The 18255-nt window shown below is 34.8% G+C and overlaps 1 long non-coding RNA gene across 2 annotated transcripts in view; it reads right to left on the bottom strand.

Annotated features, from left to right (window-relative positions):
- Positions 1-18255, bottom strand: part of LOC144579354 (uncharacterized) — a 99332-nt gene that overhangs the window by 34875 nt on the left and 46202 nt on the right. Inside the window, exon 2 of one of the 2 annotated variants that reach the window (XR_013526777.1) lies at positions 9542-9606. This is a non-coding gene — a long non-coding RNA (uncharacterized LOC144579354). Of the gene's footprint in view, positions 1-1181; positions 9607-18255 lie in introns of those variants that run through there. The other variant, XR_013526778.1, reaches the window with a different exon arrangement.

Below are 18255 nucleotides of genomic sequence, written 5' to 3' on the forward strand. Positions count from 1 at the left end.
AAACATGGAAATAATACCCTTAATTTCTGGAGATCTCTTTTGCATTAAAAAAATTTAAAATTGGCTAATGAAAAATCTTACAACTTCTGAATCTTCTTCTATCTGTACATAAATATATATATATATGTATGTGTGTGTGTCTGTGTATATACACAGACACACACACATACATATATAGTGTGTGCAATGTTTATATAAAAGAACTGTAATTAGTTAGCTTAAAATAGGTGCTTAAATCAAATATTTTGAAAAAATAAAAACCATAATGCCTTTTAGTTCATGCAACTTTAATAATCTTTGGGAAATAAAAATATTTAAAAGATTATTGGTAAAATAATGATATTTTGTTTAAATTATATTAAACAAATATATTAGGTTTGCTAATTGCTTTGAGGTCATAAACTTCTTTGACTTTTGAAATTTGTTCAATGTACCTACCCTGGAAATATTAGATTCTGGATAAGGCCTAGGGACATATGCAATTAGCCATGTAAAGAAGGTTTTAAAAAAAGAAAGTTTATATAAGAAAGGATCTTGCATATCCCTGTCCTAAAGTAAAATAAATGGTTGTTTAAGAAGAGGAATGTTTAGAATAGGTTAGAAAGTCTAGGCAAGTTACAGATGGTCTGTGTAAGCAATAAAAGGATTTGTGGAAGGAAACTTATGCAACAAAAGTAAAAATGGCTAAGATTATCATTATAACATGTAACTGAGATCACTGAAAAGCAGCTTTACATGCAAGTATGTAAGAAAAGCAAATTGTTTTTTGAAAATATTATTAAGAAGGCATGGAAATTAAATTTTTGCCTCGTTAAGAGGGTTAAAGGATTATTTTAAATTAGGTAAGATAAACCTAAGGGTTTGAACAAGTTATGGAAAGGTTTGCACAAATTAATCTTGTAAAAGAAATTTTGTCTGTCAACATACTAACTAAATTTAAAAAGCTATTATTTGGTTATCTGAAAATTGAATATTGAAATAAAAGCCAAAACAATTTTCTTTTTTTTTTTTTTTTTAGCTTTTGCAATCTCTTTTTATTTATTTATTTATTTATTTTACTGTAGCATACTATATCTGGCATTTCTCCCCATGTTATTCCTCCCCACCCTCACCACCCTTACCACCGTCCCCTCACTCTCCAACCCCCATTGTCTCTCCCCTACCCTCCCAACTGTCCCCTGTGTGCGATGCTCTTCTCCCTGAGTCAACGTGTTCTTGTTGTTCAACACCCACCTATGAGTGAGAACATACAGTGCTTGGCTTTCTGTTCTTGGGTCAGTTGGCTGAGAATGATGGTTTACAGATTAATCCAAGTCCCTACAAAGGACACAAACTCATCATTTTTTATGGCTGCATAGTACTCCATGGTGTATATATAACACATTTTCTTTGTCCAGTCTATCATCAATGGGCATTTGGGTTGGTTCCAGGTCTTTGGTATTGTACACAGGGCTGGAGTGAACATACATGTGCCTGCATCTTTACACTAGAATGATTTGCAGTTCTTGGGGTATATATGCAATAGTGGGATTGCTGGGTCCAATGGAATTTCTATTTCTAGATCCTTGAGAAATCGTCACAGTGTCTTCCACAACGGTTGAACTAATTTACACTCCCACAAACTGTGTAAGAGTGTTCCTGTTTCTCCACATCCTCTCCAGCATCTGTTGTCTCCCGCTTTTTTAATGATCTCCATTCTAACTGGCATAAGATGATATCTCAGTGTGGTTTTGATTTGCATTTCTCTGATGCCCAGTGAGGATGAGCATTTTTTCACATGTGTGTTGGCCTCGTGCATGTCTTCTTTTGTAATGTAAAGTGTCTGTTCATATCCTTTGCCCACTTTTGAATGGGGTTGTTTGATTTTTTTTTTTTTTTTTTGTATATCTGTTTTAGTTCTTTGTAGATTCTGGATATTAGCCTTTTGTCAGATGGGTAGATTGCAAAAATTTTTTCCCATTCTGTTGGTTGCTGATTCACTCTAATAATGATTTCTTTTGCAGTACAGAAGCTCTGGAGTTTAATTAGATCCCATTTGTCTATCCTGGCTTTTATTGCCATTGCTTTTGGTGTTTCAGTCATTAAGTCCTTGCCTATGCCTACGTCCTGGATGGTTTTGCCTACGTTTTCCTCTAGTGTTTTTATGGTGTTAGGCTTTATGTTTAAATCTTTGATCCATCTGGAGTTAATTTTAATGTAAGGTAGGGGTCCTGTTTCTGCTTTCTGCACACTGCTAGCCAGTTTTCCGAACACCATTTATTAAACATGGAGTCCTTGGCCCATTGCTCATTTTTGCCAATATTAGACAGATCAATGAGACAGAAAATTAACAAGCATATCCAAGACTTGAATGCAGAGCTGGACCAAGCAGATCAAATAGGCATACACAGAATGCTCTACCCTAAATCCACAGAATATACATTTTTCTCAGAACCACATTGCACTTACTCTAAAATTGACGACATCATTGGAAGCAAATCACTCCTCAGCAAATACAAAAGAACAGAAATCATAACAAATAGTCTATCAGATCACAGTGCAATCAAACTAGAACTCAGGATCAAGAAACACATTCAAACCCGCACAACCACCTGGAAACTGAACAACTTACTTCTGAATGTTGACTGGATAAACAATGAAATGAAGGCAGAAATAAAGATGTTCTTTAAAACCAACCAGAATGAAGACACAACTTACCAGAATCTCTGGGACACCTTTAAAGCAGTATCAAGAGGGAAATTTATAGCAATAAATGCCCACCAGAGAAGAGAGGAAAAAATCTAAAATTGGCACCCTATCATCAAAATTGAAAGAACTAGAGGAGCAAGATCAACAAAACTCAAAAGCTAGCAGAAGACAAGAGATAACTAAAATCAGAGCAGAACTGAAGGAGACAGAGACACAAAAAAAACCCTTCAAAAAAATCAATAAATCTTGGAGCTTATTTTTCAAAAAGATCAATAAAATAGACAGACCACTAGCCAGATTAATAAAAAAAATGGAGAAGAATCAAATAAATGCAATAAAAAATGATAAAGGGGATATCATCACTGACCCCTTGGAAGTACAAACTACCATCAGATATTACTACAAACAGTTCTACTCACATAAACCAGTAAACCAGGTAGAAATGGATAAATTCCTAGACATTTGTACTAAACCAGGAGGAAGATGAAACCCTGAATAGACCAATAACAAGGGCTGAAGTGGAGGCAGCCATCAATAGCCTACCAACCAAAAAACGTCCAGGTCCAGACAGGTTCACAGCCAAATTCTACCAGATGTACAAAGAGGAGCTGGTTCCATTCCTTCTGAAACTATATCAAACACAATTTTCTTAAAGCACTGATCTATTCTTTAACAACAATTTGTAAACAGATACAAAAGTTTATGAGAATCTCATCTTATAGTCAAATGATTAAAAATTGAATAGATTTGTCTATAAGCTTTTATTAAAAATTTGGGTTGACATTAATAGTACACAAATGTAGGAATGAAATTTGGCTCTCTTGAACAAGATTTCATGATTTTCATGTAATACTAAAGAATAATAAAAAATCTTTGTTTGCCCTTTGAACAAACTACAGATAAAAAAAGAGAAAAAGAAGACAGATTTTTGTGGAAGCTAAGTTTTTCCTCTGTCAATGAACAAAGGTTTTTGCCTTTTTAAAAATTTTGACTCATCATTTTAGCTAAATGAGTGACCTATGGTGACTGGAATTCCATTTCGTCACATCAAGTGTTTTAAATCTTTAACATAGTTGATAGGTCTCCCAAAATCAAATTTCAGCTTCAAAATTGTCTTTTCTGACTTCTAAATTTGGGATGCTACAGAGGGACCCTGAAGCATTCAAATGAGAGGTAAACCAGATTCTTTGACATGTTAAGTCATGTTACATGGGAAGCATTGTCAAAATAGAAAAAATGTTTAATCTTCTTCAGGTTATATTTTAGTGAATGATATTAATATATGTTCTAAAATTTTATGGGATTACTAAAATTCTAATATGTCTGAGTGTATCTTATCAATCACATTTGTGATTATTAAGTTATTGTAGACCACAGAAATGACAGAATTTCCTAGTCAAATGTCTTTTTAACTATAACTATTTAAAGTCATTTCTACAATTACTTGCTTAATGCTGATGCAGGTTTCTGAAAACTTCACAAGCATGCAAAATCCTAGAATACGGTTATATTTTAGGAGGTCCTTGAAAGGATGGTAAGGACCCTGAAAAACACTCTTGAATTCAGGTTTCTAATAAGTTTAAAATAATATCATAGGTAAGAATTCTCCATCAATTCTCCCAACTCCCCAAGAATTGGTTTTGGTAAGAATTCCTGAAACTTGAATGAAAAGACTAACTGGTTTATAAAACAACTAACCCAAGTCAAATAAAAATTAATTGAATACCAAGGAAATACTTAGCCATATTTTCATGCTAAATAAACCAATACTGAAATTGTTTAGATATACAAGTTAAATAAACTCCAATATCTAAGTCAAATTACTTATGACAACCAATCCATTATCAATGTTATGCACCTATTGGAAAAACAACTGATATTCAAGAGAACATAAGCCTAATATTAAGCATGGAGTCTAGTGAATCAGGAAAGTTGCCTTATCCTTCCCAAGTACTTAAAACTGTTTTTATTAATAGTTCAGAATTTCATGGGTCATCATGAAAAAGATAAGATGGTCCACATTAAATATAACTTGATGTAGTGATTTCTAATTTGCTAAAATGGTGTATAACTAATGTTTAATTTGTCAAACCCCTATTCCTGGGAAGGCAATCAAAATTTCAGGTACATTTGGCTTCCTCGTGGCCCATTTAAATATTTCTAGAGAGATTTTATTCAGTTGTCATTTTCTATGCATGTTTCCTGGTTGTATATAAGCTCTCTCATGCAAGAGGGCTGATGTTATAACATTAGCTTATTATGCTACAGTATATTGTCACCAGCTAATGAAAGCTTTATATGGATCACTAAGGACAATCAGTCCCTTCCCAATCTAGAACCTGAATATTGGATCTTCTGAAAACATCATAAAAAAACTGTCCTTGCCATCCACACTGCAACAAAACTTCAAGATCTTAAACTTTGAGTTCACAACCTCACAACTGAGTAGGGTCTTTCCACACTCTTGGAACTGTACACCCATTGGAATCCTTAAGATAAAGCTAACCAGAGAAGTCTCTTCTTAGAAAAAGATGGCATCTTTGATGTGAACAGCTTCTCAAGTTCACAGGTCAAGACTGCTCTGCTATCATGAGACTCTTATCTTTAAATATTTTTCCTTTCTTATGCCTCTATGAGCAAGAGAAGTAAAGAAAGGGTTTATTATATGCACTTATGGTGTATAATTTTATTTGTGCAAGATTTTGCAGCCAGCCTTATAGATGGATAAACTTATACTTTGCTAGATAAAATATGAAGATACAAACGTATTAGATGAGAAACATTAATGGTACATATGCTGCCTCATAATCAGTAAGAAACAGAACACTGGTTCATTCCTCTTAACCTACATGATGGGTTAAAAAAAACATTTCCAGAAGGCTTTCACTCTTTTAGAAAGCCATCATTTTTAAGATCTTTTTTCCATGGTTTAGAGTACAAGAGGCAATGATCTGAAATGTATTCCTCTTGATAGGTGCTATATAGCAGATTCTACTGTAATGGCTATATTTACACAATAGGCTTTAAATTATGTTGTGAAAGTTATGCTAAATAATGGAATTGACTAAACAGAAAAGTACCTGTGCAGCTGCTGGCACTTGTGCCTATGGATAAATATGTTATATGTAGATTATAGATATTCAGTTGTAGTGGATTAATGAAGAAACTGCTTAGTTAAGTGAGTAGACTCTATTGAGCTAATTTATTAATTTATTTAATATTAGCTGGTTTGTTTTACAGAGACTGTATTAGTCCATTTTCATGTTACCGATAAAGACATACCCCAGACAGGGTAATTTATAAAGAAAAAGAGGTATAATGGACTCACAGTTTCACATGGTTGCTAAGGCCTCACAATTATGGCATAAAGTGAAAGACACATCTTATATGGTGGCAGGCAAGAGAGAATGAGCACCAAGCAAAAGGAAAAACCCCTTATTAAACCATCAGATCTCATATGACTTATTTACTGCCATGATTACTATATGGAAAAAACTGCCCCCATGATTCAACTATCTCACACTGGGTTCCTCCCACAACATGTGGGAATTACAAGAGCCACAATTTAAAAAATAAGATTAGGGTGGGGAAACAGCCAAACCATATTGTACCACCCCTGACCACTTCAAAATCTCATGTACTCACATTTAAAAACCAATCATGCCTTCCAGTCCACCAAAGTCTTAACTCTTTTCAGCATTAACTTAAAACTCCACAGTCCAAAGTCTCATCTAAGACAAGACAAGTCTCTTCTGCCTATAAGTCTGTAAAATCCAAAAGCAAGTTAGTTATGTCCTAGATACAATGGATACAGGCATTGGATAAATACACTCATTTCAAATGGGAGAAATTGACCAAACTAAGGGGCTAAAGGCCCCAGGCAAGTTTATAATCCAGCAGGATTATAAAGCTACAAATTGCTCTCCTTTGACTCGATGTGTCATATCCAGGTCACACTAATGCACAAGGTGGGTTCTCATGATCTTGGGAAGCTCTGCCCCTGTTGCTCTGCAGAATACAGCCTCTCTCCTCACTGCTTTCATGTGCTGGTATTAAGTGTCTGTGGCTTTTCCAGGCACATGGTACAAGCTGTCAGTGGATCTACCATTCTGGGGTTTAGAGGGTGGTAGCCCTCTTCTCACAGCTTTGCTAGGCAGTGCCCAAGTGAGGACTCTGTGTGGGAGCTTCAACCTCACATTACGCTTCTGTACTGCACTAGCAGAGGTTCTCTATGAGTGCTCCACTCCTGGAAGAAACTTCTGCCTGGACATCTAGGCATTTCCATACATCTTCTGAAATCTAGGCAAAGGTCCCCAAACCTCAGTTCTTGACTTCTGTGTACCTGCACGCTCAGTAGCACATGGAAGCTGTCAAGGCTTGGGGCTTCTATTCTCCAAAGCCGTGGCCTGAGTTGTACCTTGGCCTCTCTTAGCTATCACTAGAGCAGCTGGGACACGGGACACCACATCCCCAGGCTGTATACAGCAGATGGAGCCTGGGCCTGGCACACAAAACTGTATTTTCCTCTTAGGTCTCCAGGCCTGTGATTGGAGGGGCTGCTGCAGAGGTCTCTGATATGTCCTGAAGACATTTTCCCCATTGTCTTGGTGATTAACATTTGACTCCTCATTATTAATGCAAATGTCTGCAGCCAGCTTGAAATTTTTGTCAGGAAATGAGTTTTTCTTTTCTATTGCATTGTCAGGCTGCAAATTTTCTAAACTTTTATGGTCTGTTTCTTTTTTAAAACTGAATGCCTTTAACAGCACCTGAGTCACTGCTTGAATGCTTTGCTCCTTAGAAATTTCTTCCACCAGATACCCTAAATTATCTCCCTCAGATTAAAAGTTTCACAAATCCCTAGGGTAGGGGCAAAATGCTCTTGGTCTCTTTGTTGAAACATAGCAAGAGTCACCTTTATTCCAATTCCCAACAAGTTCTTCATGTCCATCTGAGACCATCTCAACCTGGATTTCACTGCCCATATCATTATCAGCATTTTGGTCAAAATCATTCAACAAGTTTCTAGAAAGTTCCAAATTTTCCTACATTTTTCTGTCTTATTCTGAGTCCCCCCAACTGGTTCAACCTCTGTCTGTTCCCCAGTTCCAAAATCACTTCTACATTCTTGGTATCTTTTCAACAGCACCCAACTTTTGGTACCAATTTACTGTATTAGTCTGTTTTCATGCTGCTGATAATGACATAACCAAACAGTGCAATTTATAAAGAAAAGAGGTTTAATGACTCACAGTTCTGCATGGCTGAGGAAGCCTCACAATCATATTAGAAGGCAAAATGCACATCTTACATGGTGGCAAGCAAAACAGAATGAGAGCCAAGAGAAAAGAGAAACCCCTTATAAAACCATCAGATCCAGTGAGACTTACTTATTGCTGTGAGAATGGTATGGGGAAACTACCCCTGTGATTCAGTTATCTCTCACCAGTTTCCTTCCACAACACCTGGGAATTATGGGAGCTACAATTAAAGATGAGATTTGTTGAGGACAGAGCCAAACCATATCTGGGTAAGGAACATACTCCAAACTCGTGTTATTATGCTCCCAATAGCCATAATAATCATCTCCCAGGTGTGCTGTCTTCTCTCAAATGTTTTAAATGTTTGAATACAGGCTTCTCTAGAATGTCAAATGGTCATTCTTCAACTGGAATGACAAGAGCTGAAAAATATGAGACATCATAACCTATGAATTACATGCTAAGATAGGAAACCTGAAATGATGGTAACTTGGAGCTAAGGCCCCAAATTTCCTTCACACTTTCACCTAAGTTTAAAAAGGAGAAATGTTTAAACAAAATTATGGTAGGCTATTGTTTTAGACTCTGCTCATGCACTGGGCCCCAACAGACCAAACCACACAAAAATGGAATCACTTGTGCTAAATGTGACATAATGAAAGTAAGAGTTTAAGGAAACACATAAATCCTAGAACAAACCAGGTTTTGTTTTTGTCCTGCAAATAGGATATTCCAGTATAAGGAGGTACCCTCTACTAAGTCCTTCTTCTTACCTTTGCAAAACCCACTATTCTACTGTTTGTCGGTGGGTTTCAAGACCAATAGTGAAAATGACGTCAATAACTAAAGTTTTAGACAACCTCTCAAAATTGAGAAAATGACTAAAAGTGGGGAATTGTTAAATCCAGTTTAGCCTAAAGCTGCCTCCTGACATATTTAAGGTTGGCCTAAAGGATTTTTCTGTACATTGTGAACTATAACAAGTGGAGGTCTAAACCAACCGTAGCCCATGCCAGTGCCAATCACCGAGTTTTGCCCAATCAAATGTAGCCAACTGTTTGAACCCTTTTCAAATAAGGCAAATGCTGAGTAGTAACTAATCCATTTGTTTTGTACCTCACTTCCATTTTCTGTACATCATTTTTCTCTTACTGTCCACAAATTTTCTTCTACCATGTGGCTATGCTGGAGTCTCTGTGAATCTGCTGTGATTCTGGGGACTGCCTGTTTTGCAAATTATTTGTTGTTCAATTTAACTCCTTTCAGTTTAATTTGGCTGAACATTTTTAACACATAGCATACCAACAATATTGGTCTGTGTGAGGTCCCTTTCATGTTTTATTTATTTATTTTTCTTTATCTACATCTTTTGCTCCTTCAATGGCTAGGGTATGTGGATATGAGTCCTTGAGTTAGGATGCATTCTTGTAAATATATATAGTGAGGCTTTAGGTATGTATAGCTTAATTTATATACACAATTTTGTTTTACATAATTTACTGCACATTACGCTTTTAAAATCTATTCGTGTTGTGTTTTTATCTAGTTTGTTTGTTTTAACTGCTTTCAGAATTGGAAATATGACCACTTACCTTACTATTGCCGCTGTTTACAAAAATGCTTCTATGGTGAACTTCTTACATATTCATTTATGTAACTTTGAAAAAATTGAGAGAGAGAGAGAGTAAAATATCAACCAGGAGTGAATTTCTTACTCTTACATATTTATTGAATTTGAATAAGTTAAATCTTTTCTCTCCTGCAGCTGGCTTTGTTCTGGTAATTAGGACTTAAGAGTTAATTGTGTTTGAATAATAAAGGCCAGATCCTAAAAACCTGCTGTTGGTAATTCAACGTTTGTTTAAAGATCTTTAACTAAGGTTGCCAAAAAGGATGTTCCATGTTTTCATTCATGTACACATGTCTGGGAATTGTTTTTGGCTTCTCAGTATATAATGCTCCTAGAAAAACAATGTAATTTGGCTTTGACTTGGACTGAAACTATCTGCAGCTTCCTAGGCATGGGACATTTTGCTATTTATTAAAATGTCTCAGGAGCTTTGATTTTATCACTTGTAGTGTGATAATAAATACCTGCTTTATATAATGATTGTCATGGTTCATAGAAATGATACACATAAAATGTCCACCACAGAATTATTCTGAATGCAAATTCCACTTCCCTCCAACACTCCTCTTTTTTATTTTCTGTATGGTGATGGCTCTTTGTATTTTGAGGGTATGAACTAATTTGAAAGCAATCTGCCTTCTATATATTAAAAAAGGATCATATATGTTAAACACAAGATTTTAAGTAAAATATCAAGTTAATCATGAACCTCTTGCAGAGACTAAGTTTGTTTTTAAAAATATTTTCAAAGTTTGATCAGAGCCTCCTAACATTTACCTCTTTCCAAGGAGGACAGCCCAAAAATATGAATTAGATTCACAATTCCCATGATTGTGATAAAAAAAACTGTTTATTGGGAACTGATGCAACAAGACCAGGGTTAAGCCAGGCAGTGGCAGCACTTCAGCCTAGCAGAACTCTTTCTGCTCCACTCTGCTGTCAGGAGATAAAGAATAAGAGTTCTCTGCATACCTTCTGCAAATCATAATTTGTTTTGTATGGAATATTCATAAATGGCTTTTGTTTTCTTGTCCTAAGGCACATGTCTCTGTCTGTTTATGCCTTTGGCAAATGAGTTTATTTTTTGCCATTATTTTTTATTTGTACTTGTCAGATTTTTAATTACATAATTAAGTTGCTATTGGTCTTCACTATAAAAAATATTATCAAAGTGTTGTGACAGGGATGTACTAAATAAGGTCTGAGATCACTGAATATAAAGAAAATGTAAAGATTCCAAGGTATAAGATATGTAACCTGTTTCACTAAAGGGCAAGCATAATCAGGTCTAAAAAATTTCCATTTGAGTTAATATCCATTGAAACACAGACAATATTAGCCCTATAGTATTCATTGTATTGACATTATGCCAGTGGCCGATTTTTGATATAGGAAATTCTAGGAAAATAAAATAGTGGCAAACAAGCAGACTTTTTTCCCAGTTCCTACCTATGAAAACAGCAATGTTGACAAATAAATCTAAACAATTTAAAACTATGGGGATTTTCCTCGAAATAACTGGAGAAACAGAAAGTTTCTGCCATCTTTGCACAAGGTCACATACTAATTGGGTTCTCTCTATGCTATTCTCATCTCAGTTTATTTCACTGTTTTGTTTTATTATTTGTATTTTTTTCTTTCTTATTTTAGTGTATTTGCTCCCTACAGTTTGTGTATGCCATTGTTTAGTCCCACTGGTAGCTATTATAGGTTAAGGTATCCATGTCTCCAGGATATGGAGGTTTGGAAAATGTAGATTAAAACAGTTACAAAAAATTTATAGGCTATAAACTTTTCTGCATTGAAGTAGAACTTCTTTAAAATTAATATTAATTTAAATAATCCAAATTCCCAAATAAGGAAAAGTCCAAAATTATATTGATTAATATCATCAGCCAGACCATATGCTCATAGATAAAATACTATGTAGATGGTACAGGGTATAACTACTTTATCATAAAGTATTTTTATCTTCAAGGTAAATGTTATATTTTTTTCTTTTGAGGAAATCATATAGAGCCTTATCTTTTTCCCCACTCTTATAAAATAAGGCTTTAAAAAATCCATTTATATTCTTCGTGGACGTGAGCTATAGTGTGTTTTTTGGCCTTTCATGTGAATAAGTCTGACACAGACAAGTACTGAACAAAGCATTCCCAGTTCTCTCTGTGAAAAACCTGCTGACACCTGAACTGGCTTCTATTGGAATTTGTTTTTGGCTGATCTTTACATGACCTTTGAAATCCTGGCATCTGACCTGTCTTGGGCTTGGGCTCCATGGCTCTAAGCCTGGCTGTTTCAGGGACTCTGTTCTCCCAATCTAGTATTTGCTGCACCTCTCTGTCTGTTAACCCTCTGAAGCCAAGATATAAGAAGCTAGTATTTCTTTGAACCTCTTTGTTAGTCTTAACCCTCTGAAGTCCAAAATATGTGAAGGACAAAAAGTACACACCTTTCTAGTGGCTATTTGTCCCAATAAACGTACCAGTGCTGAAAGATGTGTTCATTGATGGGTAACAATGTGATAAATGGAAAATTTTAGATACTAGAAAACCTTTGGCATTTGTGTACAAAGGGAGCCTCAGCCAGGTGGATTCTATATTTTTCCTAAGTAGTTCTTCTAAATGAGAGATGGTTGAAGTTAGTAGATAGGCAGATTAAAATGTCCAAGGCCATCAGACCAAAAATAATATTTTTAACAATACATTCTTTCACACTCAGATGTACTTCTTGGTTCTGGCTTAGGCTATTGGCAGATGTGCTAACATCCTCCTGGGGAAGAAAATGGAGTCCTCTCAGAGATTCTACCCAACTGGAAAAGGGAAGTTCCAGCCATCTCTTAATAAAACATGTGCTCCAGAGATTTGCAACTCAATTTTGCAGACCTAATGAGTTTGAAGATTATTGAAATAAACATTAAAACTTTGATAGCAGCTTAGCCAAATTCTGGCTAATCTCTATTTCCTCTGTGGTTTGACCTTCACAGATACAAACTCCTCACAGCTATTGCTAACCAAAACTATTAGTGCCATAGAAAGCCAACCGAAAACAGGTCAGGTGACAATCTTTGTTGTGTATCTTTAATTTACTGACAGAAATTCTCCAAGTAGTTTTCATTAGCTTCTAGCAACTTTAATTGAATGAAAACATTGCTTTCATGATATTTGATACCATGTGTTGGTACAAATTAAAGCATAGCAACTTCTAGTCACAGAATTTTCCTTCTCACATGCCTCCAGAAGGTTAGACTAGGAGAGGAGTCCTTAACAGAATTATTATAAATATCCAAGGGTAAATATTGATACTTGTCAATATCAAGATTCCATACCAAATGAACAAAAGTTCAGATAAACACATGCATGCATGAACAAACACTCATGAAAAATATATAATGAGCTAAAGATGGGTAGCACATTCAGGAGTCCACTGTTACATCAAATTGTGAAATAATTTATCACAATCCATTAATTTTGTTTATTTGGTATCATAACACCTCAAAAGTTTTCTAATCGATTTAAATTTGTATAAACACTTATGGCTCACTAACTGAATTTGATCAATATGCAGTATTCAGCCCAGTTTATTTTGTGTGTGATTACATTGACTACCTTGACGAAGTAATCTGTTCCCTTGAAAAATGAATTAATATGTTGTACTTAGGAGAAGGTAAAAGGAGGAAACAGAATACTAACATTTAATATATGGCCTTAATGAAAGTATTACAGAAAAAGATTTATGCCCAGTATCTACTGAAACTTCTGAGGTGGTCCACTTTGGTAGGCTGTTACTTACTAACCAAAATCACAAATTCCTAAATCAATGTCAATCATTAATCAGGATGTATACCTACTCCTGCAAAGCAGAATAGTTGAATTGGCATTTAAGGACATTCATATGCCAAATGGAAATTATACTTTACTTGATAGATTCCTTTAAAAAGAGCAAAGAAAAACCCTAACTCAAGTGTCACAATTATGGTAGTGCTCATTATCCTCATTCACTACTTAGGGTTACAACTGATAAGCAGAATGAATATTTGAGTGAGCTGCTAATTCCTCTAGGCACGGACAGATTCTGACTTTTATCCTATGACTAGATTCTAGTGGGTAAGCCTGTGCCTTCATGTTGTGAAACGGATCATCAGTTAAAAAACTGACTCTTTGAGTCGGTGGCTGCTTTATTGAGACATAATAAATATGTATCACCAATGTCTCCATTCTTATTGCAGTGTCATGACAAGTGTTTCATATCCATCACAGGATTGTGGCCCAGGCATGCGAAATCCTTCATTGAAGCATATCAGATGGCCAATAGCAACCTAAGAGAATGGTTGCAAGTGTAAAAGAGTTTTAGTCCTGCCTTATGTCATGAGTTCTGGAAATCACTTTGGTCTTATTAGGAAAGCAGCCAAACAATACCTTAGGAAAGGATCTCCTTGAAAATGACTAGCTTCTTTCAATGACTTTTGGTAATATCAGATTCTGATGATACAATTCAAGCCTGTCCCTAAATCTAGCAAATATGTTCACGTAAATACTATAGTTCCATATTCAACAATAAGATCTTCAATCAGACAATGGTCATTTTGGCAGAACCACAAAAAGATGGAAAGCATTAATGTGATGTCTAGAATTTTTTTTGTATATATTATGCATGCAATTAAAACATTGCTAATAATTCATTTGCTTGAATAGCCATAAACATTAAATATGATATGTAGCTTTTTTATTTAACTCCATTCTTTAATTGGAAAAAATGAAATCATTTCCAGCATTAAAAATGTTTAATAATGGTTTAAATGAAAGATCATGCCAGTAGTTGTAAAGAACTAATTCCAATTTATGGAATAAATCAGCAAAATACATTTTTGCTATTTAGAAAATGTTTTCTAAAAGAAAAAAAGAGCATTTGTATGCAAGCCCATGCGTTCTCTTCTTATGCAAAATGATTTAATTTTCCTTAACACTTAATTGACATTATACATTGCAGCCAAAGATTCATACAGAATCACGTTTATATGAAAGTAAAGACCTCTGACTAGCAGTATTCACATGAAAGCCAAATAAAGAGATTATAGTAAGCAACTTAGTAAACATTTAAGTAAATTGTGTGCCACCACAGTGGTGGTATAACTAGAGGATTTTTAGTATATGAAGTTGAAACAAAAGACAAGGAAAAATGGTCTTGTTACCTGTGACACTGAATTTATTTTTCTCACGGTCCCATAACATTCACAAAAGAGAAGGGAATGTTTTCCTCATCATCTCTTTTTCAATATATGCCCAAAGGAAGAGAATAAAATGGTCATCTCTTTTGATGCTTCTGCTTCTGATACCTCCTCATAGAACGCTCTGCAGATACCTACAAACTTCAGTGAACAATAAATGGGAAGGGCTGGTGTGCAGAGACTCCAGGCCTTCAACAGAATTCTGCATTTAAAGGATTCCCTGTTTAATAAATGATGTTGGGAAAACTGGTTAGCCATGTGCAGAAAGCTGAAATTGGACCCCTTCCTTATATCTTATGCACAAATTAACTCCAGATGGATTAAAGATTTAAACATAAGACCTAACACATCATAAAAACCCTAGAAGAAACCCTAGGCAATACCATTCAGGACATAAGCATAGGCAAGGACCTCATGGCTAAAACATCAAAAGCAATGGCAACAAAAGCCAAAATAGACAAATGGGATCTAATTAAACTTAAGAGCTTCTGCACAGCAAAAGAAACAATCATTAGAGTGAATCGGCAGCCAACAGAATGGGAAAAAATTTTTGCAAGCTACCCAACTGACAAAGGGCTAATATACAGAATCTGCAAAGAACTAAAACAAATATATAAGAAAAAGCAAACAACCCCATCAAAAACTGGTCAAAAGATATGAAGAGACACTATTCCAAAGAAGTCATATATGTGGCCAACAAAAGTATGAAAAAATGCTCATCATCACTGGTCATTAGAGAGATGCAAATCAAAACCACATTGAGATACCATCTCATGCCAGTTAGAATGGCAATCATTAAAAAATCAGGAGACAACAGATTCTGGAAAGAATATGGAGAAATAGGAACGCTTTAACACTGTTGGTGGGAGGGTAAATTAGTCCAACCATTGTGGAAGACAGTGTGGTGATTCCTCAAGGATCTAGAAACAGAAATCCATTTGACCCAGCCATCCCATTACTGGACATATACCAAAGGATTATAAATTGATCTATTATAAAGACACATGCACTCGTATGTTCATTACAGCACTATTCACAATAGCAAAGATGTGGAACTAATCCAGATGCCCATCAAAGATAGACTAGATAATGAAAATGTAGCACACATACACCATAGAATACTATGAAGCCATAAAAAAGGATGAGTTCATGTCCTTTGCAGGGACATGGATGAAGCTGGAAACCATCATTCTTAGCAAACTGACACAGGAACAGAAAACCAAACACCGCATGTTCTCATAAGTGGGTGTTGAACAATGAGAATACATAGCCACAGGGAGGAGAACATCACACACAGGAGTCTGTTGGGGAGTGGAAGGGAGAGGGATAGCAGGTGACGGGGAGGTTGGGGAGGGATAGCATTAGGAGAAATATCTAATGTAGGTGATGGGGGGATGGAGGCAGCAAACCACCATGGCATGAGTATACCTATGTAACAATCCTGCAAGATCTACATATGTACCCGAGAACCTAAAGTAAAATTAAAAAAAAAAATTCTACATTTATATATCTATATCTCCTATATATGGGTTTATATATCCATATATCTATATCTCCTATATATAGATTTATATATCCAAATATCTATATATACTACATATATAATTATACTATATACTTTATATACTATATGTAGATATTAACATATATATTCATAAGAATGATACATGATATATATATGTATGTCTATATATAAATACATATATTAATGGCATATCTATAGATACATATCTACAATGTGTAGATTACATATATATCTATAAGGTAGATATGTATCTACACATTGTAGATATGTATCTATAAATGTAGATGTATAGATATAGTTAAATAGAAAGATAGATTCCAGAAGTTCATATATTGCTGGGTATATTTTAAATCTTTAAATATCATCATACTGTATTTATTCTTTGGTAACTCACTTTTTGTCTCAATGTTATCATTTTATTATTGTTTTTCTCGTTAAGAAACATGTATGTTAATTTGTTGCTAGCAAGACACTGCTGTTACAAATATTCTCTATCATTTTTAAAATTTGTATTCATTGATACATAATAGTTATATATTTATGGGGTGCATGTGATATTTTCTCTCTTCTCATGCCTCAAATTTTCTATAGCGTATAGATAATAGGAATGAAAATGCTGAGTCTTAGAATATCTACTTATTTTACTTTCCTATGTATTAACAAATTATTCTTTAACGTAGCAGTATAATTTGTATTTCTGACAGCTATATTTAAGACTTCATACTGCACCACATCTTCACCAGAACCCAGTACCTGGCATTCTCAGAGTTCAATATTTTTTGAATATTATTGTATGAAATGATTTTTCATTATGTATGCTTTTAAATATTTTTATTCTAGTCTACTTTTAGCATTTTTAATTATGTTTACTGACTATTCATATTTACCCTTGTCTGAATGTCACTTGCTTGTCTTTCCATTGTGTTGTCTTAATCATGATTTTGTAGAATATTCTATATGATAATCATTTGTTGCTTACACATGTTTTAAATATCTTAGACAACAGTTTGTGTTCATTTTTATTGACATGATGCACACAGCTTTTACATGTTAATATAATCATAATTATTAGTTTCTTTATAATTTAGATTCCTGTTATTTTGTCTAATAAATGTTTATCTCATGCTGAACTAAAATAATACAAAATCAAAATTATGCATATGTCATGTTGTTACTTCAAAATAGGCATAAAAAATTATAGTAAAAATCTAAACAAAAAGTACAAAGTCATAAAGATTAGCAGGGGTTTCTACTGCACAATGTTGTTTTAGGCAATGTTTCATCCTTTGTTACTTGCTTTCATAATAATTCTAATATAACCACTTTGCCAAGTGTGGTATAAGTAATAATAAGAAAGTAAGAAACTGGGTCAATTTACAGACACAAACAGACCTACACCCACAAAGACTATGGACAGCAATCTAATTGTCAAAGCAGGAAATTCAGGGAAGAAAATATAATCTATGGAGTATGACATGAATTCTTTTTCACTTGGAATCCCATGGGGATCACACTTACTGAAGATTCTTTGTTGATTAAAATGGCAAACTCTTTTGAATCAATATGCAAAACACACAACACAGGCTTCATCCAGAATCTTCAAGTGTTTTGATAAATAACGTCCTTTGATTGAATGTGTTTTGAAAAGGGGGACTAACGGGAATGAGAGCAGAATGGTGACTAAACTGGAAAGAAGGGTACAATTATCAAACAGCAGGCAGCTTCCATACAAATGATGTGTGTTTCTCCACCACTCAGGCTTTGACAGCTGGTATCTACTTCACTCTAGCAAGCTGAGGTCTCTACCCCTGATTAGGTCAGCTCCCTTGATGATCATAATTCTTAGTGTCACAACAACATAGAAACAACAATAAAGCAATGATAACAACAAATTGTTCTGAGCAGTGACATACCTTTCATCTTG

The sequence above is a fragment of the Callithrix jacchus genome, chromosome 1, assembly GCF_049354715.1.
Source record: "Callithrix jacchus isolate 240 chromosome 1, calJac240_pri, whole genome shotgun sequence".
NCBI lineage: Eukaryota > Metazoa > Chordata > Mammalia > Primates > Cebidae > Callithrix > Callithrix jacchus.